General features: G+C 40.3%; 1 protein-coding gene across 14 annotated transcripts in view; it reads right to left on the reverse strand.

Annotated features, from left to right (window-relative positions):
- Positions 1 to 26,627, reverse strand: part of RAB27A (RAB27A, member RAS oncogene family) — a 37,064-nt gene that overhangs the window by 10,386 nt on the left and 51 nt on the right. The window contains exons 1-3 of one of the 14 annotated variants that reach the window (XM_042804175.1): positions 24,338 to 24,449; positions 12,606 to 12,723; positions 6,167 to 6,246 (exon numbers count right to left, since the gene is read on the reverse strand). The exons of 1 other annotated variant lie outside the window; for it this stretch is intronic. The gene's annotated coding sequence lies outside the window, so the exon portion shown is untranslated. Of the gene's footprint in view, positions 1 to 2,926; positions 3,138 to 6,166; positions 6,247 to 12,605; positions 12,724 to 12,835; positions 13,008 to 24,047; positions 24,209 to 24,337; positions 24,481 to 24,704; positions 24,788 to 25,983; positions 26,073 to 26,627 lie in introns of those variants that run through there. 12 more of the 14 variants (XM_042804177.1, XM_042804174.1, XM_042804172.1 and 9 more) reach the window with 12 other exon arrangements.

Below are 26,627 nucleotides of genomic sequence, written 5' to 3' on the forward strand. Positions count from 1 at the left end.
TTGCATCAATGGCAAACCACCAATTCATTTATTGAATATCAATTTACAGCTTGAGGCTTGGAACAAACTCCATATCTCAGGTATGTGGATGTCAGTCACCACCATTAAGCTAAAACCATAACTATCTTTAAAGTTTCAACTTTATATTAGTACTGCTCTTGGTTACAAGACAGAACCGTGATTAGTCAACTTAGCCATGGCTGGACTTACCACGACCAAACGCAGACAATGGTCAGATTTACACCCTGACACCCTCCAACTGAAGAGCGAGTGGAAAGTATCTGACACTTTTTTGCCATTTCCAGTTTTGAAGTCTCCCTTCCCCCAGCCAGGGCATATTTTACATTATGCCATCAATGACAGTAAAACCTTGCAAGAAAGGGGTTTTAGGTGACAGAGTTTACACTCACTACCATGCAACAGCCAGCTAATTCACTTTCCACTGTTGTGTTTCAATACAGAGTCTTGCAATAGAGTAGAAGACTGAAACAAGAAAAACCCACAGTAACAGTTATCGGTGAGCTTTTGACATAAATACACAACTACTGCAGACCTACATCCACCACACAGGTCTGAAAGAACGGCATATTCAAGTAAGCAAGTTGAACAGGCAGCCACACAGGGATGCAAGAACATTTTTGTGAGAAATTAAAAGTTCTTATCCATTGGACACATTCACACATACCAGCAAGAGGTGCTTTGGAGTTTTTGTTTTGTTTTACAAATCCTCCACCCTGCTGGGCAAAAAAAAAAAAAGTAAAATCAGATCACCTACCTTGTAGCTCTACAAAATCTTTTCATTGAAATGCACTAGAAGGGAGAAATATTTTACAAAGCAAACAAGGAGGTTTTTACTAAAGAATGGATTTGATTTAAACTTCCATCTTGTATATGATGTTTCTTTCACACTCAGATGTTCTCCAAGGGCAAAGGGCTTTTTAAGCTCCCCCTCTGCTCAAGTACATGTTCTTTCAGCTTCAATACTCTTAAATAAATTGTTGCTCAAAAAGGCTTAAATGCAAATCTTAGGGCCAGTCTATTATATAAAGACAAGATAGCTTCATGTCTTTTACTATGCTGTCCACCTGTACAAAAGTATTTGCTTTGTCTTGTTGGTATTTTGTCAGCTAGCTATAGGTATACAGAACATTTTTAATAACAAATACAAATTATAGTGCTGCTAATTTCTGTTGTAAGAAAGATAATTTATCATGTGTCCTGTGTGAGACCTTACAGAGGAAGAAAGGATGCTACAGCTCGTACTTGGAGCTGTAAGAAACTGTTAGGGTTCAGCTGCACCCTTCCACTGGACAGAGCTGGGTGAAAGCTCTGGTGAAAACAAAAAGGTCAAGGTCAGACCTTGGGGATGTAAAACCTAAAGGTATTCCTAGCGTCATATCTGATTTGTAGACTATCTGTTTGGACAAACACACCACGTCATTTGGAACACTTAAGCCTGAATTCTCAATTCTCTGTAAGGCTGGTAAACAATTTGCAAATGACTGATAGAGGACTAGGAGCCCTTCACAGGAAGGTCATAAAAATGCCTTCTAAAGGATTTGCTTAAGAAGGAAATTTTTCCTAAGGCTTTTGAAATGCACACACCTTTCACTGCACCCCATAATGTCAATCTATTATTCAAATATCTCCAGGGAGTGGTTCTTGTGAAACCCTGAACAGTTAACCTATCCTTGGAGACATGCAAAGAGCTATTTTCATAGCAGTTTCAAGCCCTGTCCTCCTCCCTGTACAAATATTTAGAAAGTGATCTCCACCCTCTAATTCTGAGACCTGCAGTCCTAGTGCCCAGACACATCCAGCTCTGCGTAACAGAAATAAGAATATATTCACAGCAAAGTATATTCATAGCAAAAACTGCTGTGGAGTTTTAAAAGTCATGGCCCTGTTACTAAAAACCCATCCTATTTCTTCCTTCCAGTTTTACTTCTTTTACAGTTAGGCTTCATAGCTTCACACCTTCCTGTCTTTCCTTCCACATTTTTATACCTCGTGTATCAAGAGAGTGGGAGGCAGAAAAGAAAAAATCAGAAAAAATTGATGATACAATTAGAATTCATCAGTGTGACCAAAAGAAAAAAAAAAAAAAAATCTGAATTCATTCCCAAATGTTGCTTCTAAGAGTAAGAACTCCTTGGCTGAAAAATTTCACCAGTGGACACAGTTTTAGGCTCCAGACCAAACTCTTCAGGGTTTGGCCTTTTGTAAAGCCCTCCTTAAATCCCATTCAGCTCTGGATTTGCACTTCACCTAGCATGCAGATGGACAGGGGTTTCGAGCAAGTGCTGGGAAAACTCCACTGGCCTTTTCCATTGCTGACAGGACCTCTGCAGCCATCACTTAAGCTGTGCCTGTACAGCTGCTGCTCTGGAGCCTCCAGATACACACATGTCCGGACCATGGCTTGCCAAGAAGGGATGCTCTGCAAAGCGAGTGCTGCTCTTGTTCAGTGGATTTTCTAGTCCATGGTTCTTTCACATTAACAGGCATCAACGTTAACAGGCTTGTATTTTTGCCTTCAGGACACAAATATCACAAACCTATTGTGTGATAAAACATTCAAGACTATGGCAATGTTGCTCCTGTATAAATTAAGAAAATTGGCTTGGCATGCATGATTTCCCCTGTGCAGTATGGGGACGGGAAATATGCTTTCTGAACTGGCCTTGCACAAAACATGAAACTCCTGTGCTGCTACAGAGCAGATGGAGGGGAGAAGGAAAAAGGAAGGCAGCACAAAGAGATGAATAAATGAAAACACAAGCCAAAAAAAAACAAACCAAAACATTGAGCTGCAAATAAAAATGTGTACACACACACACACAGAGTGCAAAATTCAGGAAATCTGAACATGCTCTTAATCAGACAGTCCTCAAATACATCAACTGAAAGTAAGTATACCACTTACCCCAAACACTGCTAAAGGAATAGTTAGGAGACACTGGAGATAGTACTTCCAGCAGGAGTATTTTTCTAGCACCACCTTTTTAGCACAGAGCCAAGAGGCTTACGTGTCACCTGTTTGCATTCATGTTGATGGGTGCTCAGAGATAGAGAGGTGTGCCTTATGTCTCCATGTTTAAGGAGGGTGCTGCCTGACAGCATGGCTGGGAAACAATTACACAGTTCATGTCCCATTTATTCCTAGAGGCAAACAGCATTTCAGAAGAGATTTGTGCATGACCTACCTAGAGGCAGATCAAAAGTATCTGCTAAATCACCCACACCTGAATACAATTACACTGTTCCTCACAAGTGTTTTCATACAAAAATGTATTAATGATGGAATACATGGATCATGGCCATTCAGTTCCATTCATAGCTTTACATCCTTCCCTCTCAGATGTGAAGTCTCTAATGCAAACTGCTGATATCTTTCTCTCTTGTACAGACCCAAGGACACCGCGCTGTCCCATGGGTACCATAGTGAAAACCTTCTTTACCATAGATTTCTAAAGAAGAAAAAAATTATTCTTTGGCAAAGACTGGAACATAAGGTATTATGTCTGACATGACTTCAGACCACACCTGCAACACTACCCCATTTTGCAGTGAAGCAATATGTATTTAACAGAGGAAGCTTTTTTCATTTTGGGGGGGGGGGGGGGGGGGGCGAAAGGGGGGGGGATCCTCCCCACACTACACCACCTAGCCAGCCCACCCAAGAGCCACCAAAAGCCACCATTCTGTATGAAACGACTCACATGAAACAGTTTGACTCAACCTACTCCTCCCTCTCATAGCAAGTGAAATGACGCTCTGTACTCTGTACAGCTCAGACATCACCGCAGCATCCCAGACCTGCATAAAGCCAGTGACTAACACGGTAGGATATACCACACAGTTGTAGAGAGACATACTAATTCCAAGTTGCCAAAACACAGCTATTAGACCAACAACTAATTAATATTTTAAGATACCACGGGATTTCATCACACTGTCATTTTGGGGATGGACAGCAGACACTCAAAGATTACAGTTAACTTTTAACAGCATCCACCTTCTGCAAGTGTCACCCAGCTTTCAGGTAGATCTTACAAAGACAGACAAGTTGTGACTTGGCCTTGCCTTGTTTGCTCGAGAAAACCAGATCTCACTGGAATAGTGGGACATTCACTAGACTATGTCCTAAAGGTGAGAGCCAAACTGCAGTGAAGTCTGCATATTCCCCCTGCAATGGAGATCCAGCCCTTAACGGATGGAGCAAGTGCAGTGAAGGGGTGACATCCCTTGGCATCTCTCACAGAAAGAGCAGTGTGCAATAGGCAAAAAATCTGGAGTCTGCTTAAGAAGGTTCCACAGTATTCATGTATAAGTGAGCCATATTTATAAATATACGATGAAAAAGTCAATGGTATTTAGAGCTCAAAAATGCTTTGCAAATGGAGATTTCCCCAAATATGGCTTTATTCTTAAAAAGCAGTTGAAGCTGCATGCTTATGATTAAAGAGCTGGGGGAAGAGGAGTCCAAATCCCACACAGACACAAAAGGAAGATACTGCAGGTCTCTTGATGGACAATGTGTAAATACAAGTACAAGGGAATAATGCATTTGTACAGGTTTAGTCATTCTGCAAGTAAATTTGTATTAAAAAAGCTTCTCATTGGGGCACTGCACAAACTTAAACAACTTTAATAACTAACTGTTTTATATGTCACTTGATTTGTTACAGCAGAAGCACTGAGAAAGTGATCTGGACCTCAAAAGAATAAGTTTACTAATGCTGTCATACCAGCATTACCATCACAGTACAGCAAAGCAATAACCACATTCCTGACCAGCGTGGGTGAAGCGTAGCAAATGGCCTCACCCTGCTCTAAGGCTTCTGTAGCACCTTAATGCAGGTCACCATCAGACATCTGCCAGCTCTGTCGAAACAAGGGACAGAGTTAAACAATGTTCCTGCTTAGTCAACACTTTATTAGAAGTACCTTTGACTAAAAGCTGCCAGATATGTACAAATGTAATATAGATGAATTATGACAACATTTTTTTACAAACTCAAGTAACTGCTATGCTGGGGAAAGACAGTTAATAAATAAGCACTTTAATATTCTGAGCTGCACTGTTTTTTTCTTAGGAAAATATATGGCATGGCTTGTTTTAATTTTCCCAACATGACACTTTCTGCAACTTCTGGGACTTTTCTGTAACATAATGAGAAGGAAAATAGCCCTTCCTCTCACAAATGAGAGGGATAAATTCAGTTGCTCTGAGAATTTATCTTTCGGTTACTCTCAATTGCTTTACTTGACATTTTACTGTTATGACCTTTTTAGTTTCAACTACAGAGGAATTCTAAGGAATTGTAGGACCATCGTCTAAGGATTGTCTCTTTCTTGGAAGGATCTAAGTCATTTTAAAAGTGCTCAGGATACATATAGGAGTCTGCAAAAATACATGACAAAAAAATAGGCTGTGAGTCTTTAGCTTCCAAATGCTGATGTCACTTCTATCTCAGCTGAAGGTGCTCCACGACACTTTGCCAGCTGTCAGCATTGCTAGAACTGCAGAATTTTACAGAGCAAGAAGAACTGACATGCATACAAAGTACTCGGAGTATTAGTTATAATGGGACACACAAGGCATAAAATCATTATTGTATCCAGAAGGGGGGCATGAACAGGGTAAGTGAAGCAACAGGTCTGCAGATGTGGTGAGAACCTTGCACAATAGGCTGGGCAAGGAAACAGCAGATTCTGGATTTCATTTCCAGAAAACCAAGGGAAACTGGGAATGGAGAAGCCAGGAAAGGAAATAACAGTTAGTTTTGCAACTATATCTGCCATTTCAGCGTAACCTAACCAACAAAAAAAGAGGATGAATTTCAAAGAATGGCTCAGTTACATAAAGGAATGAAAGGCAGCATGGAACTGGGAAAAAAAAAATGGAACATAAAACCAGGAATGTTGCAGTTAAAACTCTAATATCACCCATAAAGAAGGATCTCTGTGCAGTTTCAGCTTCTCTGCAAAAAGCACAGCACCATCACTATTCCCTCATCAGTTTCAAACATTTTCATGCTTCGTGGTTAAGAAAATACTGTAGATAAATAAAGATTTGCAACAGGATTTGATGAAAACAGTTTAACTCTCTCAGAGGACCTGTCCCCCTCCTGGGAAGGAGAGCTTTTGCCTCCCACGTTACCTCTTTGAACTCTCATCAGAAGTTGCTTTCAGGTTGTAGCAGTGAAGCAGACACACCATGTGAATAAACTCCAGAGCAGACTGGGAAAAATAAAGCAAAGATTTTTTTGTTTGTTTGTTTTTCTTAAAAAAACAGCTCCATACTACTTACTCCTTCCTCAGCCATTCAACTGTTCCTCTAATAAATACATTAAACCACAATGCCTTACAAGTTAATGTGCTATGCTTTTTCACTAACTTATAAACAGGAAATTCAGAGCAATGACCAGCATCCTTCCTTGATGTGACAATTCTGACCGCTTTGGAACCCAGCCCATAGCTTACTCACAGCCTAACCTTAACATTTGTAAGACATCACTATACTGTACCTGCTCTTGACAATATCAAGGAATTATGAATGACAGTCTCACACAGATTTACAGAGTATCTAATTCTTTCAGTCAACACAGGAGCCACCAGGATTTCACCTACAAAGCTGGTCATATTCACAGAAGGAGGGAAATACCCAGAAGTCTGCCCACCCACTCATTCAGCAGCACTTCCAACTCCAGAAGGGTAAGGAAAAAGAGCACACTTCTATTTCTGCCCTCAGAAATAGCCACTGAAAGATAGAGAAGATAAGATGAATCACATAGGATCATAAGATTTGCACGTTTCTTTAAGGAATGCTTTGGTTTTCCTGTAGATAACAAAAATCTCCAGTAGACAGCTGGAATAAACAGACACATGAACAAGCAGAATAAAAGGAAGAGAAAAGTGAAAAAATCTAAAAACTGAAAAAGGAAGAAGTTTCATATGTGCAGTTAGAATACAAATGAAGTGACATCTCCGGGAAAACATGCCCATGTACTCATGCTAAAGAAAGTATTATATTTTTATGCTCCACCTATGTGGGCGATTCAGTAAGCTGCAATACACTTTAGTCAGGCCAGGCTCTTTGTTTAAGCCTGTTAAAGCGCACACTGTAAACAGCCAGAGGAAAATATTTGCAGCTTCTTTAAAAATATATATATTTGGTTTTCTCCTCTAGGGCAGGAAAGTTCTCAGCTACCTTCCAACTTGTTTTGTAGGACAGATACCTGGAATACAGATAATGATTCAGATAATGATAGCTGTATACTGCATTAGACAGAAATGATATAGCAAAAATAAATTATCATGATTAGGTCAATTAAAAGTCTATGGAGAAGGTCAGGCAACAGATAATCTGAAGAGACCTCCTAGTCACTGTTGGACAAAAGTGAAACCCATGGAAATATGATATAAATGGGACTATTAAATTGCATCATCCATCTAACATGATGTGGGCAAGCATACAAAGGGGTGAGGCAGGAAAGAATTTCAGTGCATAATTTAATCCACTTCTCATACTTCGGATTGGGAAATACCAGCTTCTCTTTTTTTTCATAGGAGGTTAAACTCACTTCTTTGCTAAATCTGGTTTTTGATTGGAAGATGCAACAAGTTACTTTTTGTTTTTTTTGCAGCTGATACCATTCTTTAGTATTACTGCCTTTCTATAACATTGTGATCTGTGCAAGTTACTTGATTTAGTTCAACAATAACTAACAGGGGGACACAGTATATAGCATTTCCTACATTTTGTTCTGGCTATTTGTTCCGCAAGAAGTTAAGTTTTCTTATTACTTAGATGACATTGAAATATCCAAAGATTTTTAAGTCCATCAGAAGTTAGTCTGTCTATGCCTGCCAAACAAAAACAGCTAACCACAAGGCATTGTGGCCTTTTAAAGCAGGACTGATGTGTCAGATCACATTTCCAGCCACCAGTGAAAACGTCCTGTTCCTCAGAAAATTTACTGGTTATCAAAGCTGTTGGCTGAACAACTAATCAATACCCATTTCTAATAAACTGGAAAATCTCTATTATCTATTAATATTGGGCATGACATTAGGAATGGTAAATTATTTGTGGAAATATTTTCTTAAGTGGATCTAGGAAAAAGGGCAAAATATAGTTATCTGTGGGAAAGCAAGGGAAACCATCAGTTGAGAAAACCCCTGTCCAGTAACTAGAAAAGGTTATTCCTTCTACTCCTTAATCTCAAATCCAATGTGGTTGGACTTGAAATACAAGGGACAGTCACAGATGCTAAGCAGGGAAGTGGTGTACATGGACAAAGATGGAAGTCTGTATCTAGACTGATAAAACTGAGGCTCACAGCTATCATTCACTTATCCCAAACTTTTAAAAATCATAAAATCTTGATAGAGGTATCCTTGTAGATGCCGAGAGCGCTGGGGCTACTTCAGATCATGCTGGCAACCACTGAAATGTGGAGACAGCAGAGCAATGCAGGCTGGCAGCATGACACTTTAAAGAAACTGCGAGATGGGTCAGCTGTGAATAATCTGCTCCTAAGATGTCTCTGAAAGGAACTGAGCCTTTGATTTCAGAGTCTGGAATAGCTATAGTCTGAGAGAGATATTTTCAGCCAGTATTGGGCTGGATTTTTTAGTAAACATGTCTGGAAACAGTAAGCCTATGTGATGGTTCCATGTTTCATAAATGCTATGAAAAGGTGACAAATAACTTGCTGAGAATATTCCAGGCATAATTTAACTCATCCATTACATAATAAAACACCACTTCTGCCTGAAATAGAGCCAGGGTATATTCAACAGGCCATGACCTGTTTTCTTCAGGAAGTTACTAATGTGAGACAGCAAAGCAGAAATCTCGATCTGTGACAACAAGACACAGTCATTTTTGAGCATGCTTGTGGTTCAAAGCTATCACCCTTAAATTGCTCTAACAAAGCAAAGCTAAAACTACAGTTGTGGGGCTTTTCCCCGCAAGAATTTTAAAATAAGCCCATGCTTTCAACAAGTCAACAAATCTTTCACTTCAACAGCTCTAGACCTGCAGCATGTATTAACACTGTCCAACCTTTCTACTGAAGCTCTGCAGTCCGCCAAAATATTCAGATGGTGCCTTGGTAAAATGTTTGCTTCAGTTCGTATCCTAGCACAGCTTCTTTTCTAGAGCCTTAAGGAAGGGATAATTCAAAAAAAGCACTGATTAAGCAGGCTGAACTGCACAACACAAAGCTTCCATTCAAAAAGCCTGCTGTTTTTCAACCTGAGTTGCCAACACTATTTATCTTACTGCTCTGATCAGAATCCCATATTACAGCATGAATTACAATTACATCTACAGCAAAGACTGCTCAGATAAATGGCACAGCAAGCTAGAATTCCTTACACTAATTCTTGTCACAGAGGTATGCATGAGCCCTGCAAGGAAAGCAAAAAGACTCACAAGTCTAATACCACAGTTTGCCCGTACTATTCATTTTAGTTATTCCCAGATTGAGGGAGGGCCCCAAAGTGGCTGTAGATCAACACCTGGCAGCCATTGCCAGCTTTTCATGCTGTAGACTCCTTCCTGCAAAATTATTTTGCAACACTTCCTGCAGACGTACAGTGTCATCAAGTTTCACTTTAACTGACCCACAATAACAGGCAATTTCCTACCACTTACCCCCAGAAGTCTTCAATTAAAGTTATTATTCAGAATGTTTCTGTTATAGCTAATAAATGGCTCAGAAGCAGCAAGCTTACGGAACAACCACCTCTATAACCCAAGTTCCAGAAAAAATATAGTTATTCTAAGAAAATAAATCACCATTCAGACTGCTCTAATTGATCCAAGAAGTGCAAGTTTCCTGTAGAAAACATCAAAGAAACGGACATGTAGTTTTCATACCACAGAGGATTCAGACTGTGTCTTCTTGACCTAGCACCAAGTATAAAACCTTGCATACTTATGAAGAATCCGAAAATCCCACACAAACTGACAAACTTCATATAACAATCTGTAATTTTTTACATTCTACATTATGACTGAGAAATGCATCAAACCTCTGAAATTAAAAACAAGATATAAAGAGTAAGTAGATATGAAGGGATCTATTCAGCTATACCCTTCTGTGCACAAGTCACTGGAGTATGCAACGGTACTGTCCAGCAAGAGTTTCTATTTGAAAAGATTCATTAAATTAGGTGCTGTAGTTTCATCTCATATTAAAACTCTGACTTTGGCTTACAGTGTTTGGTTTGATTTTAAAGCAGTGCATATGATTTCCTATAGAAGGAAATAAAAATCCAATTAAGAGATTCCAGTAAAAACAAATGCAGTATGTGACAAAAGAAAATCTCATTTAGCACTAATCAGTACAGCTGCAGTGCCTATAGTGGAGATATGCTAACATATACCAACCCACTCACTTCCAGAGAATTTCCACCTCACCAGGATCTCAGTTCTGCTTCTGTTTATACCAACAGTTGCACCATAATGCATCAAAACTGAATTTTTGTAAAGAAACTTAATCTCGCTGACACAGTATTCAAACAAAACTCAGAAGCAGCAGCTATATTGTTTCCTAGTTATAAAGTCAAACATTTTAGACCAAAGAAAAGCTACTCTTAACTTTCTCCCCTTGAAAAGTTATTTCTACTTCCCTTTGACTAAAGCTTATTTCCCTCATTCCACTAGGATATGTTCCAGGTCTTTGTCCATTAACTGCTTTTAAGTATGAGTTAATTCTTTAATTTAGTATAGTTTCAGAATTTTTGTTGGTCTTCTTTTTTTCAACTTTTTTTCTTTAAAGGAAAGAAAAAAAAAGATATTTTCTCTTTGATGCCATTCTTAGTGACATGTTTAAAGAATTCCAGCTGAACTACACTCCTAATTTGTCTTTACCAGGCTTAATTACTAAGGGTGCTTTGTTTAGGATAGTGCTGTAAATGAAAGACATGCTGGAAAAAAGCACATATACTGAAACCACACTGGGAGTACGGTGAGGGAAAGGGCGACAGCACCACATGCTAGAATTTTGTTTTGCTTTATATAAGAGAATCCCAACATTATCAAAATTTAATCCACAAATAACTCAGGCTAGTAGAAATCACTACCCTAAAATGACCTAGAAATTGTTTCTGTAACACACATTCAAAATACACATGTAATGCAATAATTTAAAAGCATTATGTAACAGTAAATTACAATGAAGCAATTATGACAACCAATCCATCCAACATAGAAAAAAAAAAAAAAAAACCAACACTAAATCAAGCATCAATGCTTACAAAAATCCTGCCTCCCAGTTATTTTATACAAGCTTTTCATATACTGAGGATGTCTATAAAGAAACAGCAAGAAAACATTTATTTAACTATGTTTATGAATTTGTCACTTCGTTCTCATAAACACAAGTCAAGGGGTGATAATCAGGACTAGAAAAATCATCTTAAAATACTCTATGCTAGACATTAATTAAAACCCTGGGAAAGCCTTGTGACCTTCCCACAAAAGTAGAGGAGAATACTGTTTTCTGTTCTCTGAATAACTCCTCCTTGGTTATCTGGAGACAAACTCCAAACTGTGGGTTTGGTCCATGATTAGAAAAACACTGTCAAATTCATGGCCTAGATAGGATGCCTGATTACAGATTCATGCTTGGGGTGGCAAGTAATAACCTAGTCAGATAGGCACATACATTCTGGGTTTCTTCCAGAGGAGATACACAACACAATAACAACAGTCCACCCCCATATTGCCTTCACCATAATTAATTTTAAGATTGAAACCATTACTATATGATTGAACAAGCAATGTGAATTAGATAAGTTCTCATGGTTCCTTGAAGTCCAATTTCTTTTGCTAATTAGAAGTAATAGACTCCGCAGCACACCATTTTTATTCCTTTTATCATCAATTTAGCGTGCATGAGAACAAACATGATGGGACGGAACCCAGTTAAAAAACCATTCTAAAGGACTGTTTATTAAGTACAACTTACCTTTATATGTTGAGAACAAAGGAATAGATAGAGGGGGAAAAAGTTCAAGCAGTACAACATTTAAAAATACAGAGTTATTTTGTTCTGTATTACGAAATGTTATTTGCACAGGACACTTTACTGTTAAAGGTCTAATTCTACTTTCTAACTGTAGAAAAAGTTTGATTTAACAGAGAAGAAAATGTAGGCTGATGACTTGGGACCAGAAGGAGCATCCTACAGTTACTGAATTCAGACACTGGTCACTGCAGTCATTTATTTTAATCTTATTGATGAACTTACCCAAGTGTCTTTAAATCTGACTGACTCCTTTGTGAAAAGCAACGACCAAAGACATATCAAAGAGCTGCAGTTTTGTCCTTTAGACCCAAAGCCTATGTTTTACATAAGCCAATATACTTCCCAGTTTTAAGTTTACTTTTCCCCTCTAGAACATGAGCATGCAGCAACTCTGACCTGTCTCCCAAAACATTTCAGGCAGTTTGTCAAAAGTACAGCAACATTGTTTCAAAGCTCTTAACAGAGGAACAGTTGGCATACAACAACTGTCAGCTCAAGGAAAACAATGTAATAAATCTTAGGAAAATAATTTAAAAAGAGACAGTGTTTACATACCTATACTTAACAGCTGCAAATGGATCTGTAGTTTTCCAAGGGCACTTCAGTGACCAGTTCCCTGACACAGTTCAGATGTCTTGAATACCATTGTCATGCAAAAAGAGCCATTTCTCATCTACAGATAGTATCAGGAAAGAAAATAAAACCAAAATCCTGTAGTTCAGAATAATAGCTCTAAAATTCACTGACATGCAAAGCTGCCAGACCCACACAACCACCCTACCCACCTAATTACATTCAGCTGCTTGTCATGTGGTCTCGCTGACAGATCAAGTGATCCCTTTTCCTTTTAAAACTCCCCAATGTAGCTAACTAGATCTCCCTAAACCAGGTAACAAACATTGAGCCTTTGCATGAACTACTGACACTCCTCCTTCTTGTCGTAGGAAGTTGCAGTATGTTTCACTACAAAAAAATAAAATACAGCAAACACAGTAGTCTACTATAATGAAACATAGCAGAACAAAAAGCTTCCAAAACCAAATGGAGAATTTCTGTTTTGAGCCTGGATTTATTTTATGCCTTTACAGATAGCAGAAAAAGTTACCAATAACAAAACTGGCAGAGATGCTAGAGTGAGAGCACATGAGAAGGAGCTGAAAAGATTGGGAGGGCAGTGGCAACAACACTACAGGGCTTTGTGGGCACCCACATCCAGCCCCTTCTGCTGAACTACTTCTGATGGTGACAAGCTCCAACAAAAGACCAGAGTTCATATGTTGCCATAAACTTTCTGAACCACTGCAGCTAAATCTGCAGGTGTCCCCCTCTCCCGCTGCCCAATCTTAAGAGACACATGCAGACATTTTAAACATTTCAGTGATATCAAGGAAATAAAAGTTACTGATTGAACATATAAACCAACTCTTCCTCAACAACCAGTCCATTCATCAGGGCTATTAATGCAGGAACCCAACAGGCAAGGTTCATGTGTGTGGCCGCGTTACTCCCCTGGCGTCGGCACCAAGGCCCTGGCTGGACAGAGGTTCCTGCGCTGCGTCCAAGGGATGAGAGAGGAACTACACAGCCGCCTGCCGTCACCGCGAGGCCTCGTCCCCTCTCACAAACGCCTCTGACATTACAGATGCTAACAGTAGAGGACTGAAAGGTGGGGACAAAGCGAGTTTTGCACTCACTATGTATGATTTAGCAGATGTGAGGTTCTACAGAGGACTAGTCAGCTTGCACAGCCCTTTCTTGGCTCAGTTCCTTTCCTCACAGTGTTTCAAGATCAGAGAAGTAGGAAGGTAAACGAAGAAGGTTTCTAAGACCACTCTCTGGTCTTATCATTTAAGAAGCGCTGCAGACAGCCTGCTACAACATTTAACATATCCTCAGTGCATTTGTCTACCAGTAATGAAGTCAGCCCCACAAGCTCCCTAATTCAGTAGTTTCAATGCTCAACTACCTTGCCTCCTTTTCTGTGAATTGAGGCAATTTTTACTGCCCCTTGCCCACTGAACTTCTAAGTTCTGTTATACAGAGCTTGCATGGCAAACAACTATCTATCATGGAACACTTACTTTTTCATGCTCTGCCTTAGCATTTTTTCATATTTAACTAAAATCCATTTATTTCACATTTTGCTACAGGTTTTAATTTTTTAAATTCTACTCATTCTTTGTTCATCCCAATCTTCTATAAATTTCAGAAGGTTGGTTTCAGAAGAATACAGAAGTCCCTTTTTTGCTTCCACATGCAATAAAAAAGTTTGTGTTCAATTTTCAGCAATGAGAACATTTTTAACCTTTAACTGCTTCCCTGATCAATACCAGCATATTTGCTTACTGTGAAGAAATATTCAGACCACAAGCATCCGAGAATTTCTGGTAACTGCTCCAGAGAGAAGAATGAGGAACAGGATAAGAAGTGTTAACAGACAAAGCCTCAACATGTCTGCGGTGTTGCAAACAGCCCTGGGGGGGTGGCTACATAAACTAAACACAAACTCCCTGTCTAGAAGTCTCAACCAGCAATGGAAATACAGTTCAAACTCTTCCATACCGTAAGATTTTTGACATCTTTGGGGAAAACAATTCATAAATAATTCCCAGACTTCAGCTTTTGATTTCGGGACAAAATGAGGATGCTTAACTTTCCTCCTACCAATCTGGCGTGAGGACCACCAATTAATTTTCCCTTCACTCTTCCAGGAAAGGGTTTTATCTGAAACATGAGACTGTGCTAGGAAGGTACAGCTGAAGTAATGCTTATTTTCGGAGGGTGAAGTTATATTGATTTCAAACTGCAGAGTTAGCGCCAAAAAAAGAGGGCCTCAGTTTACAAATCAGGAGGACATCAGTGTTTGGTTACTTAAAGTCTCTGGTTTTAAACAAACACATTTGCAGTCTGGGCAAATGCTGCATAAACAGCTGAGCCAACCCTACTTCAGTGGCAGGAAGCGCATGCAAACTGTTCAGCAGCAGTTGGAAAAGGAATCACTGCAGCCAGCCCAAGATAAGCCTTCCTCTCACTGCTACCCAAATCTTAGGGGGCTATAAGAGCTTGGACACTTTCTAAATTTATGCAGGGGATCAAAATTACACCAGTAAAGGCCTGAAACTGTGAAATGTAGTTTTGAAGCTACAGCTCTACAAAGGAGTGGCCACCTATTCTGTTATTAAATCTTCCCACCATCTTTACAAACAAGTTTTATGAACACATTGTATGAACAAGGTGACCTGAATGCATAGAATTTATGGCCTTCTTGTAAAAATGATCTATGCTGTACAAACCTAGGAATTTAGGAGGAAATTTGAGGAGAGTCAAACACAGTGGACTGTGTAGAGCATTCTTCATCCCAAATATCAGAATATTTGCCTTCATACATTCCATACTCTTGAGAAAATTTCAAGTGTCCAAACTGGCCTGTAACAGGTGCTTCCCCTAGAAGAAAATGCTGGATTGTTTTCTGTCTGACCATGGTTCTTTGCAGGAATTAAGACATCTGCCACTGGAGATGAAAATAGAGGAAGAAGAGGATCTAGCAACAGTCCATTTCAGATAATACTACAGAACAACTCATCTCTGTCTTCAAAGCCAAAAGCTGTACCCAACATCAGTGGCAACTTCCTCCTCCACTCTCCCCCACTCCCCAGTTACCCAATTCTGTCGGAGGTCTCATCTCCAGCACTCTGACCGGTTAATGGCTTTTCCAACACACACTAAAAACACACCATGCCCTTACCCACAGCCATAGTTTTCACACATGAATTCAACAGATGACGTGCAAGTCTACAGAATGAAAACCAACTAACAGGCAGCCAAGGGTAATGTTATTTATTAGCATCCACAAATCTCGTCTGTGCCACAAAACCTCTACTGGCAATCAAAGAGGAAATTTTAAAAATGCAAGAGGGGGAAGAGCAGCCACTGGGACACACTGCCCATGAACTGTTTTAAATATACGGTGGAAAACTTCAAGAAGAGCCGGAGCACATGCTACACAGCAATTATTTCACAGTGAGAGAAACACTCTACAAAATACAAAAAGAATAGATAAGAATAAAGTAAATAGGAAAAACATGAACATATTAATTGGTACAGAACTATAGTCACTTCCTTGGAAGAAAGCTTCTTGCAAAAAGACACTGGAAAAAATTAGAGTGGCTGATGGGATTCGCTGCAAAGGAAAACTGACCCACTGTCATGTGAATGATCTTGCTACTTACTGCTTCAGCAGTCCAAAAATTCAGCAACATGCCAATACCTCAAGGCAGAATTAAAAAGACCTGAGGGAAGGAGACAAAATCCTTCACACATTTTTCCCTGCTTTACTCTCACCAATATCCTTCCAAAAAAAAAAAAAATAGAGAACCCACACTCAGATGATAAGCTTTCACATCAGAAATGTAATAGCTGAACTTTGCCAGCAACAAATCATGAAATACCCCTTCAGTGATTAAAATGAAAGTAGGTCAGGCAAGCCTTCCTGTTACCCAAAAGGCCCATCTGCTAAATATTTAGTAATACTATAGATTAAAGTAAAACTTCCATGTTTTGTTCTTTTAACTATAAGCCAATCTAAGCAGTTTCTAGTAGTAGTGACAGAGCTTTCTTTTAGCATTGCAAGAGATAAAGTGTTAGTATATTTAAGGTCACTAGCATTTTACACAGAAAAGAGCTTCTTAAAAATAGCCTCCTCCAAGAGAGGCTCTAGATGACTAACTTCCAAGAGTTACCACAGTGTCTTCAAGAATAAAAAAATGTTAACACTAAAATAATTGACAAATTAAAACTATCACTTTTGTTTCCATGGAACATCAGACTGCCTAAAGACAGGAATCCTTCCCAGCAATTGGGCATTTAACATCAGCACTTTGAAAACATTTAGACCAAACTCTGTCATCTTTTTCACAGGAAAAACATCAAAAGATTGCTTCCTGAAATAAAATTTGCTTATATTTGAAGAACCTGTTAGTATCTGAGAAAAGACTAGTAAAATTATTGCAAACAAGCAAATCTAATTGATTTGTAAATTCTGTTGAACTACAAGTTTACTGCCTCCACATCACTTTCTATTAAAGTCAGTGTAGGTACAGTTTATCCTGAGGCAAAGCCAAGAGTATAGGTGCTTGCTCCAGATCTGAAGGAAAAGTGAAGAAAAACTATAAAATTTTATTCCTGAATCAGGTTCTCTCTTATTACAGTTCTGAAACATGAGAAAGAATACAAGGAAATACAGTATCCATGTACAAGGTGTTAATACAAGAAATGTTGAATAAAAAAAGCTCTGTATTTAAAAAGGCAATAGAATATATTAGTCTAAGAACAAACATGATTATCCATTTTGACTGAAAGTAACAAAACTGATCCTTCTGCCTGGAGGAAATTATATTTTGACAACATTCAGACTATTCAGATTACATCATCTACACTTAAAAGAGGAATATTCAACCTAAAGATGGATTAATTACTCAACACACTTCAACTCTTCTGTGAGACTTATGTTGGTTCCACATTTTGTAAAACTTATATCAAGTGGGTGCCTGACTGCATGAAGAAAGCACCTAGAATGGTAATGCAGGCAGGTAGAAGTGTCCCTGCATTTTGATAAGAAACTGTAAAAGCACACTAACAATCTGATGTCTCCAGCTTCAGTCTGAAGAGTTACAACTCGCACTTTAGATCAATGATCTTCATCTACATATTAAAAGGGTTCATGACTAAGTATATTTTTTTAATTAAAATAAATAATAGCTTTACAGGAAGCTGTTGTACCAATATAAAGGAACACGTGCACTACAGCTTCCTCAGGATTTGCAATGTTTTACAATCCTATAATATTAATACAGTTTTGAAAGTTGCTTTCATATTTTTATTCATGCTTAAGCTTAATCGATATGCATTTGTTCTTTGTACTACCTGACCAAATATGTCATTGCCAAGTAAAAGACACTGCTTCTTAAAACTGATCTCAGCAGAGTTCAAATTTGGACACAGCTGGTTTTCCCTTCCAGCACAAGAAGGCCCTGTTTGCATCTTTTGAAAATCTACTTAATAGGGCAAGTGGTTCTTCATTCTCCTTGTAAACTGACAATAGTGTCTTTTACACTTTCAATTTGCTCTCAGGAGGAAAAAACGAAAGGCTAGTTATTTGCAGTATTTGACAGATATAGAAGCATGCCTCTTCTGAGCTACAGCGAAGCATTTCTTTTGTCCTATAGTACTGTTTGTTCTTGCATGCAATGAAGCATATGAAACCTAACTAAACACCTGTGATGCCTATTTTTCTCCTCTACCATTTCTTAAACCATGAATAACATGAACATTAGAGCTCCTTCATTTTCACATTTATGCAGTGACTCCCTAAGTTAAGTGTAAATGATCTGACTGGTTGATCTTATTTCCTTCAGAGTATGCAAGACGATTGGGTGGGCTTGTAAAGATGATGATTCTGAAGCACATTACCAAAGTAGGTCTTTCTTCTGTTGGCCCTATTCCACTCGCTGCGCGACTCCCAATTATGAAAAATGTTACTGCTCCAATTACTCATGAACTCTCAGGATGCTAGGCTGAATAAAAAAGTTCCTGAGGCTCAACACACCACACTGAAGATTATGAATACAATAAGGACTTCTTTGAGCAAAGCTCCAAATTTGCAATGCAGAAAACAAAGCTGAAATGTGAACATTCCTCTTAGCCTGGTTTCCTAAGGAAACAAGGCTTATTAGAGAGAGGGGCAGAGATAGTGGATTTCTGTAATTTCTGCCTTCTCCCCCAACACTTAAATCTGTTGTTTTAGTACTCCTTCACAGAGGGGAAGAAGCCACAAAGATACGTAGTTCCTATACACTTTGTGAAAAACTGGCAGCTGGATAAAGGAAAGAATTTGGTGCACACCTCCACTGCAAGAGGACAGTTAGTTTTCCAGTTGTATAAGGGACACCCACTAGCTGGCCAAGTTGTATAAGCATTGCCTCAGACCAGCCTCAGCACATGCTGTGACAATCATTCAGTTTTACATTTACTTTCAATCTGGATTTAAAGACATTTTCTACTTAAAAGCAGATTTTATTTTTAATAATAGATGTGCTTAAATTTAAAGTTAACAGAACAAAAACTAGTTTGAGTTTCACTGTATTAGCAGTTCAACTTTGGTTGGTTTTTTTTTGTGTTTTGTTTTGTTTTAAACCCTCCTAGAAAGCATGATTCCACTTTTGCAGCACATTCTTTCCACAAGTCCCCCAAAGCCTGCTCTTCAGCTTCTACTGACACACAGCAGGATCTCAGGCCCTGCCCTGTGCATTGGGTGGTATATCCAAACTGACAATTCTAGAAAACTGCCAAGTAAAGATCTATAGTCACCTCTTCTACTTCATAGCTAAAGAACATTAAAAAAAAACTACTACTTTAACAACTCCAACTTAGGGCTACATTTATCCAAACTAAAATTATGAGAGTTTTGCTATCAAATGGAGAAGAAATATAATCAAATTCAGATGGTATTGTCTTCAAATTCAGATGACACCATCTCTGTGCAGAGATGTCTATTCTGACACCATTCTAATGCAAGAATATGGAAAAATTAAGTATAGCCAGACAGTTCATGCCCCAGCAGAAAAGACCTGTCAAGTTGAATCATTGTTAGAGGAGAAAGTGGAGCATGTGCTGTTATGCACACAGGATCTTAAAAGTGCTAGATGAGAAACACTCTTTTGCAAATGGATGACAGTAGCAGGGCTAGAACCTAACCTGATACCTGTATTTCAGGTCACGTTCAGTCATGTATAAAGTTTGGTTTAGAACCAAACAAGTCGGGGGAGATGAATTATAATTAACATTTGCAATTAAAAAACAAAACAAAAAACTATACTACTTTTTGTTATTATCCACATTCTGAGTGTTAGCTAGGAGTCAAAGTAGACTTGGGAAGCACCACTCATTGGCAATAACTATAACAGCAATGCATCTCTCATGCAAACCTTGCATAAAACAATTTCGTAGCACAAGCAACCCCCACAGCTGTTAGCTTTGAGTGATATTATGAAGTTTTCAAAATGCATCACACTCCATGTTAGTTATGCAATTATGAGCAAGAATTTGCAGGAGGAGGGAGGAGTGTAATTTCCCTCAGCAACTACTAATATGAAATGTTATACTTGCAAGACTGGCAAATACACACAAAAAAAGCAGAAAACTGGCATTTTTTATCATAAAAATGAATCAACTTTTCTTTTCCTCCTACCTAACATACACGCTTTTTTAGTCATTATCACTAATAGCAGCCTCAGACTAGTTCAAATATTCCTGTTCGCCAGGGATGTTAATGGAAAGAATTTTTTTTATTCCTTTTCAGTTCAGAGAGTAACCTTTTTCTTTATACCTCTTTGAGCAGCTAAGAGAAGAAAATGAAATATCCAACAGTCATGAAAATAATGAGATAGGCCCTCAGAATGAAAGTTGGTTGACTTTAGAGAGCATATGTTGTTCGCTTTCATAGTTGTATAGCAGCTACTGTGACAGCACTGTCATTTTGAAGTGCTTAATTAGAAATGGGAGGATGCCTTTAAAACAGTAGGACTTCTGCAAGAGAACCTTCATTACCTTCTCATGACATATGCTGCCTCGTGAGTTTGTATGCTTAACAAAAGTACTATAAAAACAGTGTATCAATTGTTTTCAATTTTATTTTGCTTTCTGCCATTTCTAATTCAAACCTGAAAAGGGCTTACATATCTGAAAGCTCACCTACCCCTACTAATAACATAAATTGGTCTAATAAAAGGCATTACTTCTAACCATGGAGCTCACCTTACCTGAAAGGAAAAAACCTGAATCTTGAGTAATACTTAACTATTTTGCTATCTATTCATTTATCCTTCTATCACCTTTTCAACTGATAGCTGTACACACAAGCAGCAAGACAGCAAGCTGCAAAACTGCAATCACAAACTCCAAAGTTAATCTGGAATCAGCTGCTTGATTGGTGTAGCAGTTGTCTTTATATCCATCCAGTGTTTTATTTGCATATAAAATACTTCAGCTAGACATACTCCTTACAGTCCTTTCATTCACATAACTCTTTTACACAAAGAATCGCAGCAGAAGCATAGAGTGATTTTCAAAATACTATTTGCAAGTGCCCACAAATTTAACTTTCAATTTTAAAGCACTGCTCACATATTTCATTTTTTCCACAGCAAACCACAAATTTCTAGAAAAGCTGTACTCCTCTTACTAAGCTGGGATCTTCATTGCTGCTTCCTGCCCCCTTCCTACCTTGGTACCAGTCTTCACACTTTATCTAGCATGCCTTAGTCTTACCCATTTCTCATCATTAAAAGTATCAGAGAGAAAGGGAACAGCTATGGGAAACAGGTTTACAAACTCAGGAAAATAGCACTGCATTGGTTTACTCTTTGATATTATCATCAGAGCTGTAAAAGCAAGGACGCTTGCCTTCCTTTTTTACTTTTTTCCCCTGCAGTAGTTTAAAATACTGAGGAACTTGTCTGTTCAGATCCAAAGTGCTGGCCAGTAAGTGAAAAGGATTCCAACACCCAGTACTATGCAAAATTGTCATACCTATATCACAGTATTTTCAACCCCCTGAAGCCACAGCAACATCATAGGAAAAAAATTATGCTGGTTATATGTCATAATTTAATCTATATGCCATAATTTAATCTTCAAAGTTTATTAGATTGGAAAATAAATCACATATGTTGAGACTACTTATTACAATAATCAAAAGTAAATTCTGTTGTATAATGTATGAAAACAAAACAATGTAAGGATGTTCCAGGAAATAAATTAGGGGCTAAGACTTCTCAGTCACTATGGTTTTACCTCCACTGGAGATAAAAGGGTATGATCTCATCTGATTTAATGTGCTTCAAGTTATTCCTGCCTCCTGACAGGGATGCAATCTTCAAACTAAGACAACCAAAAAAGAAATGAGGAAAAGAAATCTCATAACCAGATGCTATTCCCAGAGGAAAATGGATTGGGAATATAGATGTATGAATAGAAAAAAAATGTGTTTCTGCTATAAAAAGCTGCCTTTTAGACAAGTATTTCTTTAACCATGCTGTACTTAAACAACTTTTCAGCCATGTTTTAAGTCAGTTCTGTAAACATGATTTTATCTCCAGCACCAGGGGTATCTGCCAGACAAGAGGAGCGAAAGCCAGTCTTTGAGCACTTGACATGTCCAGCCCAGCAAATGCTTAGTTATAAATATGTAAGTAACACTCTGAAATTACTGAAGAACAAACTTAACTATATGCAGGACCAGATCACGTGTACAGTGGAGTGCAATAATGCAGCTTTAATGCAGAAGAGAGCATTTGATGATTAAGTACCTAAATCAGAAATGTAATACATTCTAAATGCACCCTGTTATAATTATTTGCTGAGACATTAACAGGGGAAAAAGTTGTCATTCCTTATAATCCATCTCTAGCACCAATTTTGCCTAAATTAAATTCTTACTAGTCATCTGTTGACTACAACAAACTGCTCTTAGTAATGGAATTGATCTGAATTTCCAGGGTTATGCTGAAAATTTACATGACTAATCAATGGTCATTATGCCAGCATAGCAGATACCTGGCAGTAACAGAACAACCAAGAATCCAAAGAAGACACACAGGGATTACTGCTCATACTGTGTGTTTCTGTAAATGACAAAAGCTACTTAAAAATTCTTTTATCTCACCAATCTTCTATTTGAAAGAAAAGGAAATGTGTAGTCAAGTGATAAAATAATGTGTTCCCATGTTTAATGATAGTGATGAAAACAAACTTACTGGTTTTAGATATCTGGTTGCAGATGAGAAATTTTATCAACTGTAAAAATAAAACAGCCTAAGTTGTAGCACATTCCTACCACCCAGAACTCCTTTGTGCTAGAGATTAAGTACACATAAAACTAGAACCCTGAACTAGAAACACAGGAACATGCTGTTCTTTTTTCCATCTTTTTAACCATGCTTTTGAGACACTCATTTAGCATCACAAATATTCTTTCTACAATTATGTATCAACATTTGAAATGCATATTGTACTATGTTTTTCCCTGGCTGGAAAATACTTGGAACAGTCACAAAAGTAGTAGAAGTCTATGAATAGAAACAAGGGCTGAGAAGATAAGTCTACATAAGAATGCATTTCTAAGAAAAGGCAGACAGAATGGATTTTAGAAACTGATTAGTGCCGCTAATGCATTTTATGCATGGAAATCAATAAACATTTTGTAGAGTTTCAATAAAAACTGTAAGTACAGAGAAACATCACCTTGCCAATAATACCTAGCAGAACTCCTAACTCCAAACATGCATGTGTGTTACCCTGATGAAAAACTGAAAAGTACTAATCATTAGGGAAAGTGTTTGAGGAGTCATATGATCAGAAAGCTCAAAATATACCTGATGCATCTCTAAGTAGAGATAAAAGCTAAGGTTGGGTGTTTTTGACAGTTCTAGGCATGTCTTTTATACTTTCCTAGCACTATAAAAAAAAAAAATACAGCTTACATACTAATATAATCTTGTTACTTAGAGAGCTAGAAAAAAACAAGACATTTTTTCTGATGGATTTAGTTTTCTTTGGCTCCAAGATCATAAAGCATTAGTTTAGCCCAAGCATTGCAGATCAGGTTGAAGAGTCCTCCTGAACCCTCTAAGCAAGCAAACTGTCAGACAAACATGCAGCGTTCAGAAAGAAGCAACAGATCTGTTGATACTCAAACACAAAACTTAAAGTTTTGGCTAAAAGAGAAAACACACTCATACTTCTCCCTCAACGATTCACGATTTTTAAAGGCTTTTTTGGAGTTTTTTTACATCGCACATATGATCTACTTCTCTTTTTTAGGAAAGAAGTGCACGTCTTGAGGTGTGGGAAACGTCCAGGTCCTACAGCTGCTACACGGGGGGGCCCGCGAGCGCCCGTTGCCGTGCTGAGGGCAGCGGCCGCGAAGTTAAGCACACGTACGGGCACTCGACAGGCCGAGCCTCCACACTGCTTCGTCTCTCGGCTGAGGTGGCCCCCGGCAAGACCCCACGCCGCCGGTGCGGCGGGGGGGCCGGAGGGCAGCTCCCGCAGCACAGCGAAATCACCTTCTTCCCCTCAGTATTTCGAGCTCCCGGCCCAAACCGCCCGTCCAGAGAGAACTGCTGTTGCGGCGGAAGCGTTTCTCTGAACCGCCCCCCAGTGCCTCCCGCCGCCGCCGCGGACGGTGCGAGGGCCCCGCCGCCCCTCAGCCCGGGCCGCTGCCCTCCTACCTGCTCGCTTCCCACGGCACTGGGGCTGCCGCAGCGCCGCGGCCCTCCCTCCGCACCTACCCGGTTTTGGGCTGCAAGCGTGCCTTTTCCGTCAAGGCAACATCACTTCCCGTGAGGCCCGAGGTAGGGGCGGGAACGGCCCCTCCCGGCGGCGGGGCGGGCAGGGCAGGGCAGGGCAGGGCAGGCAGCACCGCCCCGGCCCCGGTCCCGGTCCCGGTCCCGGCCCCGCTCCGCTCCATCCCTCCCTCCCCCGCCCCAAGAAACGGGCGCCCGGTCCGGGAAAGCTGAGGGGGCTGGCGAGTGCGGCCCGAGGGCTGCACCCTACCGCAACCAGGCGATGCTCTGGCACTGCCCCCCCGCTACTCGCCTTGCTCAAATTCAGAAGGCCGTTTTTAATGGCACAGGCTGGCCCGTCAGTCCTCACTTTCCTGAAAGATCACATGCCGTTTAATAACAACGCACGAGAGGCAAAACAGGATTTGAAGAGAGAATACGTGGTGCCAGGTAACATCCACCACTGTGGTGGATTCAGTGAGTTTTTTCTGCCGCCTGCTGGTTCCCTTCCCTCACCAGAGAAAAGCACTTTCTCTTTGCTCTCTCGACAGCTGCGCAATAAACACACTTTAAATCCAGCAGTCTCAAGAATTCAGCAAGCACAGTCTTAAGCCCAGTTGTATCACTAACCCTTTCTGTCTGCATCAGTTCAGGCATCCTCCTTCGTGAGACTTTTCAAAATCAACAGCCGTCTTTATGGATAAACTTCCAGCAACTGCGCTTACAAACAAAGCACCTACTAGACTTCAGTTATGCCTTTTCAATAAATAATGGTCTTGTAAACAAAGGAAGCTGCTGGAATCACCACAGTAGTTCTGTGTTTGCACTCACCAGATTTGTGGCATTCCCTCATGTCCAAACTAGATCTATCATGCACTCAACTGCACCTCCCAACCCACCTTCTACTGCTACTCTCTCACCTTAGTTTCTGTAGTCTATCTACTGCCTTCAGTTGTCTCATCATTCCTGGCTTTAAAGAAAATCACATCCAGGGAAAGGAGTTTTTTCCCTCATGTAGTGCACAGATTCTGTGTTGAAACCAGAATGTGACAGAAGTTCCTTCCAAGATTTGCAGGCTTTGGTTTCTCTTTAGATTCACTAAAGCCTTACAATACCTGCTGATCTGGTTTCCCTGAGCCTCAGATTCCGTTCTCTCTGTCAGACTGACCCACACCTATTGCAAGATTAATGCCAGCCTACTCAGCTGAAGCGCTTCTCCAAGTAAAACCCAGCTTCCAGGCAATGTTACCTATTAAAGCCACTCTAGCCTCATTCTGTCAGGAATGACAAGATGCATATATGCATATGTGGTGCATATGTGTATGTATATATATACAGGTATGAATACACAGGTAAGCCAAGGACACTGAAGCTGGGTGCAGTTCCCTTCTCAGTCCTAAGTACAATTGCATTCCCAACAGAACTGAAATATTAAGAACCGAAACCACGACAGGTGGATAAAAATGGTATTTATCACTTGGAGGATCAGATTAGAGGCAATGCAAAAAAAACCCATGAAGTGTAACCATACAACTGCGGCTTTCTTTTTCCAGTTCCCTGGTGGCAATTTAAACTTAGACACGAAGACGTACCTTTACACATTCAGAATTTTATACCTATTTCAACATTCACATCCCTAGAGGCTGCTACCAAACACAGAGGTACGCAGTGACACCTTCAGCTGGCGGGCTGCAGCGGAGCAGGGCCGGGCTGCAGAGGCCGCTCGGGATGGCCGCGGCGGGCCCACGGTGCAGGAGGGACGTTCCCCGACTGGCGACGAACGCTCCGGCTTGGTGAGGGGCGTGGGCGCCATTTCCTCTGACGGAAGGCGCGGAGGTCCCGGCTGCGAGGAGCTCCCGGGGTACGGCGCCAGGGCAGCGACGCGGTTCCCACGACTCCCTTAAGGCCTCTTCTCCGGCGCGGCGACCGCCGGCCGCCCCGCCGTGCTCTCGGGGGGCTGCCGGGCCCCGGGCGGCTGGAAGACGGGCCGGTAGATGTAGACGCCGCTGGTCACGCCGAGCACCACCGCCAGAGCCACCTGCGGCAGCGGCAGCGGCAGCCGCCCCCACATGGCGGCGGGCGGAGCTGCCGCACCTGCGCCCACTGACGCGCGTGTCAGGCGCTGCGGTCCCCCGCGGCGGGGGAGAGGGGCCGGGGGGCAGGAAGCGCGGCGCGCCCCGGGAGCGCTTCGCCCCACGGCCACCGACAGCGGCGTGCCAGGCCCGGCGCCCCTCAC

The sequence above is a fragment of the Tyto alba genome, unplaced genomic scaffold (genome assembly GCF_018691265.1).
Source record: "Tyto alba isolate M040663 unplaced genomic scaffold, T.alba_DEE_v4.0 Super-Scaffold_41, whole genome shotgun sequence".
Taxonomy (NCBI): domain Eukaryota; kingdom Metazoa; phylum Chordata; class Aves; order Strigiformes; family Tytonidae; genus Tyto; species Tyto alba.